This window comes from Ovis aries, chromosome 25, assembly GCF_016772045.2.
Source record: "Ovis aries strain OAR_USU_Benz2616 breed Rambouillet chromosome 25, ARS-UI_Ramb_v3.0, whole genome shotgun sequence".
In the NCBI taxonomy this organism is placed as follows: Eukaryota; Metazoa; Chordata; class Mammalia; order Artiodactyla; family Bovidae; genus Ovis; species Ovis aries.
This window is the reverse complement of record NC_056078.1, coordinates 33,938,239-33,956,024: the sequence shown is the minus strand read 5'-3', so window position 1 is coordinate 33,956,024 and position 17,786 is coordinate 33,938,239. Positions and strand designations below refer to the sequence as shown.

Genomic DNA, 17,786 nt, shown 5'->3' with positions numbered 1-17,786 from the left:
GCCCCTTCCCACTCACAGTTCTTTTCTGAGCTTCCCCTCCCCCACCCCGGAGCCAGGGGGAGGGCCAGGTCGACAGGCCATTAGAGGCAGCTGGCCCAGCTCAGCAGAGTGAGCATGGAGCAGGAGGCTAACCTGATTAGGAGGGACAGGAGGTTTGTCTGCAGGGAGGGAGGAGGGGAGTGTGACTGGCTCTGAGGGCCAAAGAAGGCGGGGATCTCCTGAGTGAGGGGTCTGTCTTCCCTGCAACGGAGCCTCTGCCCTGCCCCCAACCCTGACAGCTGGGGGGAGGTGCACCAGCACTGCCAGAGGGGCCTTGCCCCCATCCGGAGCTCAAACCCCAGCCCCTCCACTGCCTTGTGCTGTGACCTTGACACAGCCCTCCCAACTCCAGGCCGCATTCTTGTCTAAAACAAAGGCTTGAATTAGACTCCAGGAGAAGCAGTGGGCAATCCAGCTCACAGCCCCATCCAGGATAGTTTTAGGGGTAACTTTGAGAGTTTTTCGCCTGCAATGCAGGAGACCTGGGTTTGATCCTTGGGTTGGGAAGATCCCCTGGAGAAGGAAAAGGCTACTCACTCCCGTATTCTGGCCTGGAGAGTTCCATGGACTGTACAGTCCAGGGGGTCGCAAAGAGTTAGTCATGACTCCTAGGGGTTGGTGAGGGGTTTCAGTGAGGCATGCTCTCCAGTGTGCCCCAGTTCCTCTGCGCCCTCCCGTTTTACCCCCGCCCAACTCAGGCTCCTGTGGCGGCTGAACCTCCCTCTCCAGGGACTGCCCATCAAGCAGGCTGCCCAGCTCAGAGGTGGGAAGAATCATTCGTGTCCACCCAAGCCCTTGCGTGGAGCCGTTTGCCTCCTAAACTTAAAAAAGTCAGTGATCTGAAGGGGCAGTCTGACCCTGACGCTGGAGGTTGGGGAGGATTTCACAAAGAGAGGTTTCTAGCTCCCCGGTGGGGACAGCTCCCTCACCTCTGAGTGAGTGAGTGAGCGCTCAGTCACAGCCGACTCATTGCGACCCCATGGACTGTAGCCTGCCAGGCTCCACTGTCCATGGGATTCTCCAGGCAAGAATGCTGGAGTGGGTTGCCATTTCCTTCTCCCCCTCACCTCTGAACCTCCCCTTTAAAACACAGCAGTCCCATGGAGGTCTGGAAACCTGAGCTTTGCCTAAGCCATTATCTGCTGCCACTCAGGACTGTGCTCTGAACTTGTAAGGGAAGACAAAGATCACACCGCATGGCCTCTCTGCTCTGTAAGTTGCGCTCCTGCCTTTGGCCAAAATCAATACAGTTCTCCACTACGATTGCTTCACCATCAAGAGGGGCCAGGCCCCTTGTGATGACATCCCCACCCCCGCACCGGCGGAGGAGGCTGAGGGTCCCGCTTTATCACCCAGCCTCAGCCCAATGTGAAGAAGTGTGGGGGTGGGGGTGGGGTGGCGAAGGGGGGCAGTGCAGGCAAGGAGTAGGGGGGCTGCCCAGAGCTGCTCTAAGTGCCTCTCCAAAGACAAGCCCGGTGCTATTCATCAACTGGTTTTCAGGGCTGTGAGAAATCAATGGCATTTGTGCTGCAAACTCATCATTAGGACAGGAAAAACTCTGCAATGGAATTGATTTGTTTAAATATAATAACACGATTTAACAGAGAACCAAGGGGGTGGGGAAAGGACCCAGGCAAACAAAACACAGGGATAGCGCAGAGGACCACAGAGGAACCAGCTCTGAAAAACCTTCCAGCGCAGTGGCCCAAACCCACCACCCTGTCTCCCCCACGCCCTGCACGGAGGAGCCCAGAATGGGCACAAGCGGTGACCTGGTGGGAGGTGGCTCAGGCTTGGTCTCAGACGGGCCCTTCATCAGCATGAGGATGCGCCCAGGGACCTGACTGGTCACTGCTGCGTTGCTCCTGGAGGTGACTTAGGCTCCCTGAATGTCTATTTAACAGAACAAACTTTTTTATCGGGCACCTACTGTATTTGAGGACCCTGTAAGGGGTTGTGGGGTAAATAAGAGATTAAATCCTGGGCTCAGCTCTGAAGGACAAGGTTCATAAGGCAGCTATGCAAATGACAACTCAAGACCAGGGAGGGCTGGGCTTCCTGGAATTTTAGGAAATGTGGGAAAGAAGTGCTGGGGGAAAAAGGTCAAAAGGGGCACAGTGAGGAGCAGAAGTGGAAGGTGCATTCAAATAACCAGGAGGAGCGGGCCCTCATCTCATGGATATGGTACCCGCTGGCCTGATGACGATGGAGTTGATGATGATAAAAGGTGACTTTATTGATCCCGCAAACATGTGTCATTTCAATGAATCTCACCATCCTGTGGAGAAGGAACTATTATTGCCCACATTTCACAAATGACACCACTGAGGCTCTGAGGGAAGTAACTGCCTGAGGTCACACAGCTAGTAAGTGATGGAGCAGGGGTCAGACCCCAGAGCCTGTGCCCTAACCACTGTACCTCCTGCCCTCACAGGGGCTTGTCCTTCATATGAGCTGGGGAGCCGGTGGCGCCTGGCCTCCAAGACCTGGGGCAAGCGATGCACGGAGCAGTTCAAGGTGGGAGTCTGAGGCATGGTGTGGGTGGGCTCATGCACTGGGCTGGGGCCCTAGTCACAAACCCTGCTGAGGCTCAACCCTACAAGAAGGGTGAGGCTGGAGCACCGGGTGCAGAGCTGGCCTGGCACTCAGGTGCCCTGATCCCTTGCACACCTCTTCCAACCTCTCCCAGAGGGTGGGAGTCCTGGGGGAGGGAAAGTCATGGACTGAGTTCCTGAAAGGCATGTCTGGGAGGAAGATGGCCTCCTCCACCCGACCCAGGGCTGGGAGATGCTCATCTGAGGGTGGGGACGGCAATCTCAAGTCCTCAGGGAAGGACCAGCAGCACTGGGCAGCCTCACTGAGCTCAAAAAGAACCTTTATGTCAGTCTCGGAATTTGGACTTTATTCCTGGTGACAGTGGGAAGCCAGGGCAGGCAGGGGCGAACTGGGAAGAGCTCAGTAATTGAGATCAAGGAAGACAGTAAGATCTGAGCTAGCAGAGGCTTAGGGGTGCTGAGGGGGGACCCAAATCCAGAGATGGCTCAGAGGATTTAATCAACCACAGGGGAGAGGAAGAGGGAGGTGCCAAGGACGACCCAGGCATCTCCTGCAGCCCTCTGGGGGCTTCGATGCCCAGCTTTGCTGAAGCAGCGGCTGCCTGAGTCAATATGAATTGACCAGGACCCCAAGGAGCCCTGGGCCCCTCCCCCCAGGAAGCCCTGACTTGGGGGAGGGTGCTGCTAGCCGGCAGGCCGACACCAAGCCCGCTCTGTCCCACTGCTGACCTTTCTTCTTTGTCAGCAGTGCTCTCCATCAATGCACCGGAAGGGCCAATGCAATCTCTCCCGGCTGCCTGGGGCCAGGGCTGGGGGCGGGGGCCCACTGCGTCTTCCCTCTTTTAAGGAAGAGGTTTCTGAAGCCTCTCTGGAAGGCTGGGTGCAGAGGAGCCTAAGCCCTCAGTGCGGATGGGGAGCCTGAGGCCTGAGAGAGGAGGCTCAGGACCCAGCAACCAACTGCAGGCACAGCCCTGGGCACAGAGAGCCCCTCGGGGTGACCCCCAGCCCTCCAGCTAGCAGTGGGGAGGGTGGAGAGGCGGGGAGGCTGGGTCAGGGCACGGGGGATGGGCAAGGATATCTGGTGAGAAGAGGGACCAGTGAGGTGTGGGAAGGGGGCAGGGGCAGAGCAGGGCTGTGCCCCAAAGTCAGGAAGGGGTCGGGGGAGGCTGTGGGTACAGTTATGGAGCAGAGGATTAGCAGGGACTAGCTCATCCACTGTCCCTGTGGGTTGAAAACTAAGAGGTTTCCGAGATGTGAAACTTTCAGTGCCAAGACCTGACAGTCCCAGGCAAAGTCGAACGGCTGATTCCCCCAGCAGGGCTGAACCTGAATTCCGGTTTTCAGCGCTACCACTTTCAGACCGTGAGCGGCCTCTCTGGGCCTTTGGAATGTAGAGATTATAGGAGTACCTTGTGTAGGGCTGTCACGGAGATTGAGTTAAATAATGACTGTTAAGTGCTTAGCCTCTGACACAGCCTCTGATACGAATCATTCAACCACGGGTGGGGGCTGCTATTATTACCATGGACGGTTACAACTAATGTGAGCGCTAAGAGGACAAGAGAACAAGCACGAAGGGCTCCCCCCGCGCCAGGCCCTGTCCTAAGCACCATACCAACACTGCTGGTTTAATCTCAGTGTTGATGGCAGAGGAGCCATTATTATCCCATTTTCAGAGGACACTGAGGCGTGGAGGGGCTAAGCCACCAGTTCAGGTTCTCGCAGTGGGTGAGAAGAGAGCCCAGAAAACCACTTCCATTTCCATGGGGCTCACCCCACAGCCAGGGACATGTAGGCCAATGTCAACACATCTGATCACACTGACCAAGGGCAAGAACTGGACAAAAATACACAGGTGGGACGGGTGTGGCAGGGCACTCGGAACGTGCACAGGAATGGGCAAGAGACCCCTGCTTTTGAGGGGTACCAGTCCCTAGTTTTCAGCCTGGGTCTTTTAAGACCTTCCTCTTCCAGTCCATATACATCAACCAAATGTTTGGGGGCTTCCAGGGCTGATTTACAGAGCAAGAGAAAGGAAAACCCCCAGAAGTGCTCAGGCCTCCTCCTGGCCTGGGGCAGGCAGGGCGGGGTGGGGCCGGGGGTCAGAAGGGAGCAGCTCTCTTGACCTGAGACCTTCTCCATGTTACCTCATTTCATTCTTGCAACAACATTATAAAGTCAGTCATGATACCCATTTCAGAGATGAGAGCACAGAGGCTCAGAAACGAGCTAAGGTTTCACAGCTGGATTTAAACATGTCCAGCCCTCCAGTCTGGGCTCCTCTTGCCTGCAGGGTGAACATGCGGCATGAAGGCAGGAAGCCGCACTTTGGACAGCTGTGTTGGACATGGCACAGGTCTCAAGGTGAGCACTGGATAACTCGGAGGAGGAGGGGCACCGGCATATACTCCAGCAGCTCAAGGAAGGGGCTTAAGCTTCCAGGGCTGGAGTGGCCAGTCTGGCAGGATACTGCACCCGGGGAGAAAACGGGGTGGGTGCTAGGGTCTGGGCAGGGGCCCATCACCCCAATACTGGGGGGTAGGGAGGCCCTGCAGAGAACCCTCTTCAGTTTCAGGAGCAATGCCATCCCTGCTCAGACCCCTAGGAAGTCCTCAGCACGAGAAACTGTAGTCTCGTGAAGCAATTAGCTTCTAGCACCCAGGAGAAAGGTCGCCGAGGCAGGCAAGCAGGCGATAGCTGGGCAGGGGCCCTGGGAAGCTGGACCCAGTTATTTTTAGCATCTTGATTCGAGAGGGAGGAGGCCTGCCTCCCTACCAGGTAAATGTCAGCACCACTGGCAGATCCACCAATTAGAGTAACTGGAGCCAAGGAGGAGAGACAGTGACTTGGGGCCTCTCCCTTGAGCTCTTCGCCCCCCAGAAGCGCTCCTCCTCCACCCCCTCTTCCCGAGCCCTGGCCCATCTGCCGTAAGCCTGAGCAGAAAACCCTGGCTCCATCCCAAAAGGAGTTTGACTACCACCTGGAATCCAAGGTGAGTTCTGCCTTGGCCGCATGACCCTGGCCGAGTCTCATGCCTTCTCTTCTCTGCTTCTAATCCTCCCCTGGAAAATGGGCCCCTGAGAATCCCACCTGATGTTCTGAGGGTCCAGGAGCCAGGGCTCCTGGGGAAGCTTTGCTATGAGGCCAGCTCGCCCTTCCTGGTGTGGAAGGGCTGTTGTATTATTCCAGGAAATGAATTCTAGGCTTCCTGAGCAGGACCCCGAACCAGCCCCAGGCTGATGAAGCTTGAGCAGCTACTGTGCAGAGTACTGGGGGGATGTGTGAAATCCTGGGTACCAAGAGGCCAAGGGCCCCTAGGTGCTGCTCTGCTGATAGGCAAGGTGAGAGCGAGGCTGCTGTGGGTCGCGAACACAACCTGGGCTGAGCCCTTGGCTATGGGAGGGGTTGCACCCAAGGGGGCGTCCTGCACCCACAGCTCCTGCAGCAGGCCACAGGCACATGTGGCTCAGAGGGCTGCCCCTTCTCTGTCAGGCTCCGAGCCAGCCCAATGTCTAGGGCAGGGTCATCTACTCCCACCTTGCCCCACACACCTTCCTGAGAAGAAGTAAAGAGGCAACTGGTCACAGGAAGGAGAGGAAGCCCGTTGCTCAGCCCACCTCCCCATCAGACTCTCAGCTTCATAGTCTACTCTGGGAGTTGGATTCTTAGCAAGCAGGAGAGTGCCCTAAGGGCTGAGTCCCCCGTTCTCCCTGGCTTCTGGCAAAGCCTGGGTCCCCTGGAATCCTTGGCCAGTTGCCCACCAGCTCCCAGGGGAAGCCTAGGACCCTGACACTTGCTCACAACCTCCCCAAAGGTAGGCTCTTCCACTGCAGCCCTGGCCTGCTGTGTGGACCGCCTGGAACTCATAGGAGATCTGAGGCAAACAGGCACAGAAGCGGAGCAGGGAATCTCTCAGGGATGTTTAGCAAGTTAGAAACAAGTACAAACTTCCTCCTTCTTCTGCCATCTGGCCTGTAGGGGGCATCTCCAACCTTATTTCCTTCACTGCCCACTCTTGGCACGACCGATCTGTCCCCAGAGTGCCTGCCTCAAAGCCTTGACCCAGCTGGTCCCTGTGTTTGGAATGCTTTCAGATCACAATAATGTCCATTCTTCAGGAACCAGCTAGAACTCCACCTCCTCCAAGAAGCCCTCCCTGACTTGGAACCCTCCTTGGGGACCCTGAGAACTCATCCTAACAACTGCAGATCCGGCAGCCTCTGCAGACCGGTCTCTGGGCGCCCGGCTGCGGCTCGGCGAAGGGGGCTGACAGGGGGCACGGGCGGCCTCAGATTTCCAGAGTCCACTTTCCTTCCTCACCCCCTTGCATCCTGTCAGCTTTCTGATCGGAGCCTGACTCTGGAGCATTCTCTCTGCCCTGGCCTCCGGGCCTAGAACCCCCAGACCCCACTGGGTCTCGGCGTAAACAGAAGGGAGGAGAAAACTAAGAATCGCAGGCCTTAGCAGGAGCTGGTGATGACAGGAGGCGGAGGACAAACAAGGCCTTCACAGAGCCAGGTCTGAGGGTGCCCTGCTCTGCTCTCCACATCTCCAGAACTTCCCAGGACCCCCACTCTGCAGCCCCAGCCCCTCAGGGGTGGGTCCTGCCTTTCTGCAAGCACCACGCCCCACATATGGGTCACATTAGCTGTAGGACTTGGGCCCTGCTGGCGTCCACAGCCGCCACACAGTTTAGGGTGGCAGTGAGCTCAGCTGAAAGCCTGCAGTGCCATGCTGGGCTACTTTGGGGTGTACCCTCCATTCTCTGAGCCTCAGTTTCCCCATCGGTACCACGAGGGGTTGGGCCAGGTGATTTCCTAAGGCCATTCCTCCCCCACGCGGCGGAGATGCTATGATTCAAATAAAGAGGCCACCCTCACAGCCCCACCCAATGTCTGCTCCCTGCCCGCAAGGTCACAGAGGCTTGGACCTGGGACACAGGGCATGGGTGTGGCTGCCCTCACCCTGAGTATGTGGCTCCCGGACCAGAGGAAAACAAACTCTAGGGCTCAGAGAGGGGTGGTGAGCAAACACCACAGGGAGGGAAAAGCACCCGCTGTGAGTAACACCCAAGGAATCCTTCTTGGTGTAGTTCACCAAATCCCTGCTTGTCCTCAGAGAGCCCTGCTGGTGGCCGAGGTCAGTGGTCCCTGGGGTACAAGGGCAGCCCCACACACCACAGGCAGCAGCAGGCTCCCACCAGACTCTGGGAGAACCAGGGGACCATCCTTTCACCTCCTGTCTAGGCCGTCAGCCTCCTGCAACCGCCATGATGATGCTGTGTGACTCTGGGTTGGGCTGTGGGTCTCTCTGTGTCTACCATGTCATTGGACAGATTTGTTCATGGCTCCCTTCCAGCCCCACCTCTGGGCTAACGTCAGGCCTGTATCAGGAAGGGGTGCAGACTGTGGCTATAGAAGGTGGCCCCTGGGCTCTGCTCCGGGACAGCTTCCCATTTCAGCATTTGGGCAGACTAGCATCCCTCTGGGAAAGAGGCCCAGCTGCTGGCCCAGGAGAGGTCCCAAGGTGCCTGGGTTGCTGAAGAGGACTCGGTGTGCTGGAAGTCCAGCCAGCTGGGGTACACAATCCCCCAGCTCTGCCCCTCCCCTCTGCCACTGTCTCTGGGTGAGCTGTGAGCCTCTGCTTCCAGGCCGAGTCCAGTCCCCGCTCCTGGCCTTCACAGAGGAGCTGCCACTGCTCTACAGCCCCTTTTGGCTCCCTGCAATCTGCAAGATCAAGGTCAAACTCGATGGCCCCTGGGAGCTGCCTCAGTACCTGCTCCCAGGTGTGGCTGAATGAAGTGTCCTCTCCCAGCTAGACTCCTCACCTATTCCACCAACTTGTGCAGAGATCCCAGGAAGACCCTGTTCCCTCACTCCTCTGTGTAGGGATCTAGACCCCTCCTCCAGGCAGTCTCCCCTGCCTGCCTCCCCCCGCACCAGGGAAGAGCTGTCCCTCCCATTTCCTACTGGCTTCACCTGCTGAGAGGCTCCACCTAGCACACACTGCTCTGTAGATTCTGTTGACCTCCACTCAAGTTAGCACTCAAAGAGACACTTGTGGATGCCAGCTCCTAGCCCAGTGCCGGAGCCTAGTAAGTGTTCACTATGGCTGATGGAATGAATGGTTCACCAGCAAACATACATGTGGCTACCAGAGGCAGACGTAGTGGGGAAAACACATACTACGGTGTCAGGTAAGACTGGGCTGAATACCCACAGGCAGCACTGTGACCCTGTGTATATTTCTAAACTCTCCGTGCTTTGGGGCCTCTGTCAAAGCTCGGTTGGTAAAGTATCCGCCTGCGATGCAGGAGACCCCGGTTCAATTTCTGGATCGGGAAGATCCGCTGGAGAAGGGATAGGCTACCCACTCCAGTATTCTGGCCTGGAGAATTCCAGGCACGATACAGTCCATGGGGTCGCAAAGAGTCGGACACGACTGAGCTTTGAGCTTCTTCATCTAGTGTGGGATAATTCGAGTGTCCCTGGGTTGTTGAGATGTTTGAGAACATTGCAGGTTGTGAACCCTGACCTGTCTCAGCAGAGCCTCTGGTTTTACAGACCAATGAACCGCTGCTCAGAGAGGGACGGTGACTTGTCTGATGTCACACAGCAGGTCTGCAGCAAGACTGAGGCTTGAACAAAAACTTTGCTCGAAGGGCCTGTGAGGACAATGGCCCTCCTTGCTGACCCAGAGGGTCCCCCACCTCGGGGAGGAACGACCAGTGGGCTGTGGACTGTATTTCCAGACCCAGGTTGGGTGAGGGGTTGCAGGGTCAGTGCTGGCTGCAGAGGCTGGGAGTGGACAGGCCCGGACTGCTGGCAGTAAATTCCAAGGAGGGAAAGGAGTCTGTGCATTCCCAGCTGGCGCTGGAGGCTGACATGCATGCCACATGGGGACCCCGGAATCCAAGCTCTGCGTGGCCACGGCCAGGCCCGCCATGAGCTGGGCTTGGCACTCAACGTCATCGAAGCAGCCCCAAATTGCCTTGTGCCGTGTAGCCCTGGAAACCTGTTGACTGACAGCTGACGGTGTTCATGCTGTCAATGTGAAGCCAGAAACTCAGGGCTAGAGGAGCTGTCAACCCAGGTCCCTGCCTACAGAGCTCTCATCCACAGCTGTTTGGAACTGCCTCATATGAAACCCCAACCCCCGCTGTCCCCCTACAGCCTCTCTGAAATGACAATCCAGCCACGTCTCTCCCTGTGTGCCCACAGCCCTGGGGATCAGCCCCATCACTCAGCCCCACCTGCTTGCCTACCATCAATGCCCTGGAGCGCTAACCTCATCCCAGGCACTGCAGCAAGGGCTTATGTGGATGACTTTATTGAATTCCTCACAACTCAGTGGGGTCAGTTCTATTATTATCCCTATTTTACAGATGAAGCAATGAGGCACAGAGAGATTAAGCCACTCATCTGAAGTTACAAAGAGAGGAGTGTGAAGAGTCTGGAACACTCCAGCGCCGAGGCTCGGAGGCCATAGCCTTCACCACATCCATGCCCCCTGCAGTCATCACCAAAGGTGTGCTGAGTACCTTTAATGAAGTGCCAGCCAGGGGGGCAGCTGTCATGGCCCCGACTAGACATCCTTCGTGTCCAGCTGGGTTGTCTGTCATGACCCAGACCTGGCTCCAGTTTGCCAGGCTGAGGGAAGCGGGCCAAGCCACTCACAGGGGTGGGTAGGGCCGGGGGCTTGTGTGCTCAGCTGAACAGACCTCCAGCCCCCTGGGTCCTCTCCAACAGCCGTAGCACCTGCGGGGCCTCTCCTAGGTAAGGGGCTGGGAGAGCCTGTCTTCCAAAATGCTGAAATGGGAAGCTGCCTCGGAGCAGAGCCTAGGTGCCACCCTCTGTGGCCACTGTCTACACCCCTTCCCGAGGCGGGCCTGACCTCAGCCCGGGAGCTAGGCTAGGGACTGCAACTCTGGGCCTCTGTTTTCCAGTCTAGCAAAGGGCATAGGACCTCTCAAGGGCTTTCTCAATGGCCTGATGGGGTGTGAAAGAGCTTGCACACTGTAAAGAACTCTACAGTAACAAGAGGTCATTGTAGCTACTGGAGGGGGTCACAGGGCAGAGGTCAGGAGGGCAGGCCTGGGGTCAGAGAAGGCTCCACAGCATCTGGCCCACAGAAGTGAGTTTGCCAAACACAGAAGGGCAGGCAAGGGGCAATGAGGCAGAAGATTCTGCAAATAAAACACAGAGCAGCCCCCAACCCCCTCTGTCCCTGTGGATTAGGCAAGGCACACAAACACCGGGTTTCCAAAGTGGGTAGGGACAGGGCTCAAAGGCAGAGAGTGCACACCGGGAACCCCCTGGACACCACTGCCTGCCGGGGGGTGGGGCTGTCATCCCACCCTCACTGAAGCCACTGTCCCCAGATGCTTGAGATGAGCTGGATGCTGGCTCCACCGGGGCTTCTGCAGCTGGTGGAGAGGGCAACATCTCTCCCTTGGACCGATGAGTCTCATAGGCTGATGCGGGACCTGCCCAAGGTCACTGGGGCTGTCAGCGACTGGTGGAGCCTGCATGTGAAGTCCGTGCTTCACTTGTTCTGGGCAGCGCTGGCCCTGGTGCCCAGGGCCCCAGGCTCAGAAGGACCCACTCTTGGTTTAATGTTCTATGACCACCATTGTGAAATCCTTAATAATTTTTGAGTGACAGGCTCCACAATTTTGTTCTGAACCAGGCCCTGAAAATTATGTAGCCAGACTTGATTCTAGGAGATTCTTTTTGGTGGACATGTTGGGAGAGGAAGCAGAGGGCCAGTAAATGAACTTTTTTTCTTTAATTAGAGGATAATTACAGAATAGTGATGGTTTCTGCCATACGTCAACATGAATCAGCCACAGACGTTCATTTCTCTGGGACTTTGCAAGAGCTGGACCTTCCGCTTGGGTTTCTCTTTTCTCCTTTATATCAACCTAGCAAACTTCTCCCTGCCTTCCAATGCTCAGCTCACTTGTCGCCTCCTGGGGATTCTTCCCAGAGCTCTTCCCTCACCAGAGAACACACCAGTCAGAACTCATGCCCCCTGCGCCATGGTCCCTTCTCCTTGGAACACATCCCTCCCTGTGTGTGCATGTGAGTGCACCCCTGGGTGTATGTGGAGGCACCATGCGTCGTGAGAACCTGTGTCTGTGCATCTGTGTAAGCGTGTGTGTGCAGCAAGTCTGATTGTGCACGTGTATGTCTATAGCATGCACGAGTGATGTCTGTGTGTATATGCGTGAGAGGGAGCGTGCCTCTGCAGGATCCTGCATGTATCTGTGCAAACACAACCATTCACGGCTGTGTGTGTATGCATGTCTGTAGCCCCTTAGCATGCAAGGACAGGTTTACAAGCACACGTTGTCTGTGTAGTGTATGCGTGTACACGTGTGCATGGACACAGGTATGACTATGGGGTAGAAGAACCCTCTGGGACTTGTATGTGTATTTATACTTCCAATGAAAACCTCATGTTCACATGTAACTACAAAGGATCTTCTTCCTCAGGAAAATCTTAGTCCTCTCAGAGACATTCTGGATCATAACCTGGGCCACCTCCTCCAAGTAGATTTCGGCCTCCCCATACTCATATGAAACGCCAATGTTATTTCTCATCCCACAGCATGGCAGCCTTCCTAACCTCATACTTCCCACCAGCCAACTGAGGACACCCATGATCTCTTGATGCCCACCCACAAGAAAAGACCAGCAGAGAGGGCACAAGGCCAGGGGCAGAATGAACCAGATGTCAGGAACTGGCACATTGGAGCCACACAGACCTGGAAGTGAGCCCCATGAGGGCTCAGCCACGCGTGTGGCCTTGGGCACACTCCTTTCAGACCACAAACCTCAGTTTTCTCGCCTGTACAATGGGGAGGATGACAGCCCCCACCTCACGGGGCTGTGATGAAGATGAAAAGAGTTAATAACTGCACAATACTTAGCATAGTGCCTGGCATACAGTTAAATGCTCAGAATGTTAGAGGATATTATTATTACTTCTATGAGCTAGATGAGAGAACTGAGACTCTCAAGAGCGAAGGGACAGGGCTACCCAACACTACACTGGGAGTTGGCAACTGGATAAAACCTGAAGTTCAAGTGCCAGGCTAGGGTATATCCCTCCCCGCAACCCTCCACTCTCTGGCTCCCTCTGAGAGGAGGAGGCCAAGGAGAAGTGAAAATTAAGAAATAAACCCCTTCCCCTTCCTCACTGATGACAGCCCAGCTCCCGCTTCTCTAGGCCCTGAAACAGCACCAGCCGCTTGGGCTGAGTCCCACACCTGCAGATACCCAGGGTCAGGGCCCAGCTCATTCTGCTTACCTGCCAAGGTCTCTGCTGACCACTGGGACTGGAGGCTGCTAAGGGCGTCAGGAAAAGGCAGTCGCAGGGGAAGGAGGCTGTGGCCCCAGCAGTCCAACCTGGCTGAGCAGAGCGGATGCAGGTCCTGTGGAAGAGAGGGGAGGGTGCAGTGAGCTCCAAGCCCGAGCCTGAGGGCCCTGACCCTCTTCACCCACCTCTAGGTCCTGCCTGCCCAGGCCCCTCTGGCCATCTCCTGGAGAGTTGAGCAGGCCCATAGAAGTGGAGCCGCCCTAGAAACCGGATGCTGTCCTCCTCCTCCACTCCAAGTAAAGGTCAGAGGTCCAGAACTGGCCCCAGCACCAAGGTCAGCTCCTCTGTACCCTGTACTGCAGCCATAGCCATGCTGGGACACCCACCACTGTGTGGCAGTCGGCCTAGCCCCCCAGGAACCCCATCCTTTGGATAAGCCGGGTACTCTGTCTGGAGCCCTTTTCCGTGTGTCTCTGTGTTTCAAAGCCCCGCTCTGCTCAGAAGTCCCCAGGGAGCCCTCGCTGGCCTGCTCTCCTTTCTTTGTTCATCCTGCAGGGGCTTGGGTCCAGCTGACCACGTTCCCTGCAGCCCCCGCCCCAGCTTCCTATTGGCCGGGTTCCCCCGTGAGCAGAACTCCCGGTCATCAGGAATGAGGTCTTGTTTACGTCTGTCCTCTGAGGCTCACAAGGCCACAGAGACTGCTGGATGGATAAAGGGAGGGATGGATGGGTGGATGGATGAGTGGGGCAGTGAAGATGGTCAGTGAATAAGTTGAACAAAATGGGCCAATTGACATGTGCCCTAAAGTCCAGAAGCCTGCCGAGCTTTCCACGGGCCTCCTCATACCCTTGCCCCTGTTAGATTCCAGAACCCAGAGTTCAGGTTGGAGAGAGCAGAGACTTGGGGAGGTTGACTCCTTTCTCTGCCAATTCCCATACGAGGAAACTGAGGTCCCGATAAGGGAAGGGTTCCCATTGCAGGGTTCCCAAGGTCCCATTGCAAGAGAGAGCAAGGCCAGAAATTAAGCCCAAGTCTGCTTGTCTTGTCCACTGCCTGGAGGCAGCCACGGCAGTCCCTTCCACCTCCTGCATCCACGTGTGTCAGTTCACGCAGGCACCTAGCTTCCCTGATTATCGGGGGATGAGGCTAGCTGTAGAAGGAGGGTAAAAGAGGGAGGGCAGTAGGAGGGCTGTGGGACAGGAAAAAGCGCAGCAATGAAGATCAAATTCAGAAAAGAGCCATCTGGTCTGATGGTCCTCCTTTCCCAGCCAGGAGGCCTAAAGCCAGGGGCAGGCCAGAGAGGGCACCTTACAGGGAACCCTGGGGTTAGAGACACCGCTCCAGCCCATATTCAGCTGGGGGGCCTCTCTAAAACCCCCACTAACCACTTCCCTCTCCTCCACAGAGGTCTTTTGGGCCTCCCAAACACGGGTTGGTGGGGCATGTAATGGTCACCACCTTGAACAGTTTGCACGCATCCCCTAGCCTGTGGTCTATCATCAACCCAGCATTTTCAGCTCCACAGAAAGCTGTGCATGTGGTCACCCAGAGATGCATACTAGAATGTTCACAGCAGTGCTAGTCAAAACGGCCCAAGGATGAAAACTTCCCAAATGGTCATCAACTGTAGAATGGATAAATCAGTGTCTCCACACAATGAAATACAACACAGCAACGAGGACAAATAATCTCCAACTATATCCAACAGTACAGGCGAGTATTATGAACACAGTGTTGACCAAAAGGGCCAGACACAATGGGTAATATATTGCGTACTCAGTCACCACAGTCTTGTCTGACTCTCTGCAACCCTGTGGACTATATAGTCCTCCAGGCTCCTCTGTCCATGGGATCTTCCTGGCGAGAGCATCAGAGTGGGTTGCCATGCCCTCCTCCAGGAGATCTTCCCGACCCAGGGCTCGAACCTGTGTCTCCCGTGTCTCCTGATTTCCTTACCACTACACTAACAGGCAAGCACCGAGAATATACTTAAGGAGTCCATTTATTTAAAGATCGCCTGATGCGAAGAGGCGACTCATTGGAAAAGACGCTGATGTTGGGAAAAATTGAAGGCAATAGGAGAAGGGGACGACAGAGGATGAGATAGTTAGATAACATCACCAATGCAATGGGCAAGAATCTGAGCAAACTCCGGGACAAGTGTAGGACAGAGGAGCCTGGCGTGCTGCAGTCCATGGGGTTGCAGAGTCAGACATGACTTAGTGACTGAACAAGAAGAACAGACAAAACTACTCTAGCTTGTGGTAGACTGAAGACTCATGGCCACAGAGTCTCTGCAGCTCCTCCTATCAAAAGGTGAAGTCTAAGGACTTCCCTGGTGGTCTGGTGGCTAAGATTCTGCAACCCCGATGCAGGGAGCCTGGGTTCAATCCTGGGTCAGGAAACTAGACCCCACATGCTGCAACTAAGAGATCCCGTGTACCGCAATGGCAATCGAAGGTCCCGTGTCCCACAACAAAGGCCTCGTGCAGCCAAATAAATAAATACAAATAAATATTTTTAAAAAGAGGTGGAGCCTAGCCTCTATCCCTGAATCCAGGCTGACCACGAGACTTGTTTTGACCCATACAACTTGGTGAAAGTAGTATTTTGTAACTTACAGAGACTAGGTCTCAAGAAATCCTGCTATTTCTGGTTGGGGCCCTCTTGGAATGTGGCCTGGCCAGGGAAGGAAGCCAGTCTACCTTATTGGAGGATGGAGGAGAAGTGAGGCTGCCCAGCCAACAGCCAGCACAACCTGCCAGATGTGACTGAGGCCACCTTTGACCATCCTGTCCAGCCGGCCTTTCAGGTGACTGGAGTCACATAGGCCCAAGGGCAACTGGCAGAGGGACTGCTCAGGCAAACCACAGAATTATGAGACATAATAAATGGCAGTTGTTTAAGCCACTAAGTTTCGGGGTGGTTTTGGGGCAGAAATAGATAACTGATAGCATGCTGTTGATATTGTAAGGGTAGAGTAGTCATTATCCCTGAGGGAGAGCAGTGACTGGAAGGGGGTATGTGGGGGGGCTTCTAGGGGATCTGGAATGTTCTGTTTCTTGGTCTATATGGTGGTCACATGAGGGTATTCATTTTGTGAGAATCTGTTGAGCTATGCTCAGCATACACACACTTTTTCAGCATGGATGTAATACCTCAGCTGAAGCTAAAAACAAACCAACCTTCCATGGCTTTCTGCCCAGGGAGCCAAGACCCAGCCCTGCCCTGGCCTGCTGGCCTCACCTCACTCTCCTCTGCACATTCACAGTGCCACCTTACACCTCTGTGCTGGGGAGGCCCCTCCCTTCCTGCCCAGCTTCAAGCTTGAGGGCAGGAAGCACCTCCTCCTGGAAGCCTTCCCTGACTGCCCTTGGCCTTGCCCAAGTATCCGTATTCACACAACTCTCTCTCTGGAGCTGGAATTTCCTGAGCACAGATTTAAGTCTGTCCCTGCAGTCTCCCCAGCTCTTGGAACTCTCCAAGTGGGAGCCCTGTCAGGGTTAGGGGGCACCCCTTTTCCTATTTATTCCCCTAGGGTCACAACCTCTGCAGTGGAGCTGTGATGATCAACCAGGCTTTGGGGGTGAAGGGGAACAGGGAGAACTGGTGATCATAAAAAGGGTCATATGTCACCATCTCCTGGGAATCTGGTTTCTCCCAGGTAGACCAAGGGCATGGCTAAATTTAGGGGTACAAAGAGGGTTTACAAAGAGGGAAAGGACTTAAGCAGCCACCCATTTTGTAGCCAGATGGTGACACCTGTGAAAGGGTACTACTCCTTCCCTCTTAATTATCTAGTGAAATAAAGTACACAGCAGGGCTGACTGGCAGTCAGCACCGCATCTCTGCCCAAACAATGGAAGAGTTGTAATGTCAGACACGTGGGCATCAGCTCTGCTAAAATCCTTCCATACACTGACTCCGTGACTGTGACTCAGGTGAGCACCAGGGCCTCGGTCCTGGACGCCCTTCTCTGGGCTTCCTATTCCATTTGTGCAGTTCCAGCATTGTCCTCAATGGATGTGTGGCCCTCGGGTAGCCCCCTCCGGCCTTAGCCCCCTCCGCTCTTATCCCAGAGATCGGCTGAGTCAACCGTCTCTGATGAGTCACATTTTTCTTTCTTGTGGGAGGGCTGGCCACTGAAAGGCCGGGGAATCTTTCTGCCTCCTCAGAGTCCCTACTGTGCCAGCGATGGTGCCTGCCACAAGCAGGCTGGTATGGCCACTGCAGGCCATCGATAGCAGGCCACAGTACCTTGCCACCCACCTGCCCCTGGGAAGGGGGTGCTCAGGCCTGGAGGGGAGAGTCCATCTCCACCCTCATGCTTTCCCTGGTACCCAGATTTTTCACTAAGAAAGGATGTTCCTTGCCCAACAAGGAGGCACAGAGAAGCCAGAGCATTCAGGATGGGAGATGGAGAGACACAAGGTTCCAGGAGACCCGGCTATTTGCTGGGCAGCTTTGGTCTGTCCTATGGCAGAGGTAACTTGGCGTGAGGAGCCTGTGAGGGCAGCTGGGTAGGTCCAGACTAATGAGAGAAGGAGCTCTGGATCAGGGCACATCTTCCCCAAGCGGGTGTGCCGTCTCAGAGTGGCGAGGGCCTTGTCCACAGAGGCGTGCAAGCGGACGCAGTGACCAAGTGGTGCTGAGGGTGAGCAGGAAGCATCGGAACTGGCGCTGAGCTCTGTATTTCCCAAACTCCTCTGATGATAAGAATCACCGGGGCCGCTCGTTAAACCCACAGCCTCCCAGGCCTCTCCCCTGAGAATGGAAGTCTGTGGGTCTGGAACACAGCCCAGAAATTTAAATTTTTAACAAGTCCTCCCAGGTGATCCTGCGCATCTGGAAAGTTTGAGGGGAACACCG

General features: G+C 55.5%; 1 protein-coding gene across 5 annotated transcripts in view; it reads right to left on the bottom strand.

Annotated features, from left to right (window-relative positions):
• Nucleotides 1-12,993, bottom strand: part of ZMIZ1 (zinc finger MIZ-type containing 1) — a 190,026-nt gene extending 177,033 nt beyond the window's left edge. For all 5 annotated transcript variants that reach the window (XM_060406366.1, XM_060406364.1, XM_027962408.3 and 2 more), the window contains exon 1: nt 12,909-12,993. The gene's annotated coding sequence lies outside the window, so the exon portion shown is untranslated. The remainder of the gene's footprint in view (nt 1-12,908) is intronic.
• Nucleotides 12,994-17,786: the final 4,793 nt, after the last annotated feature.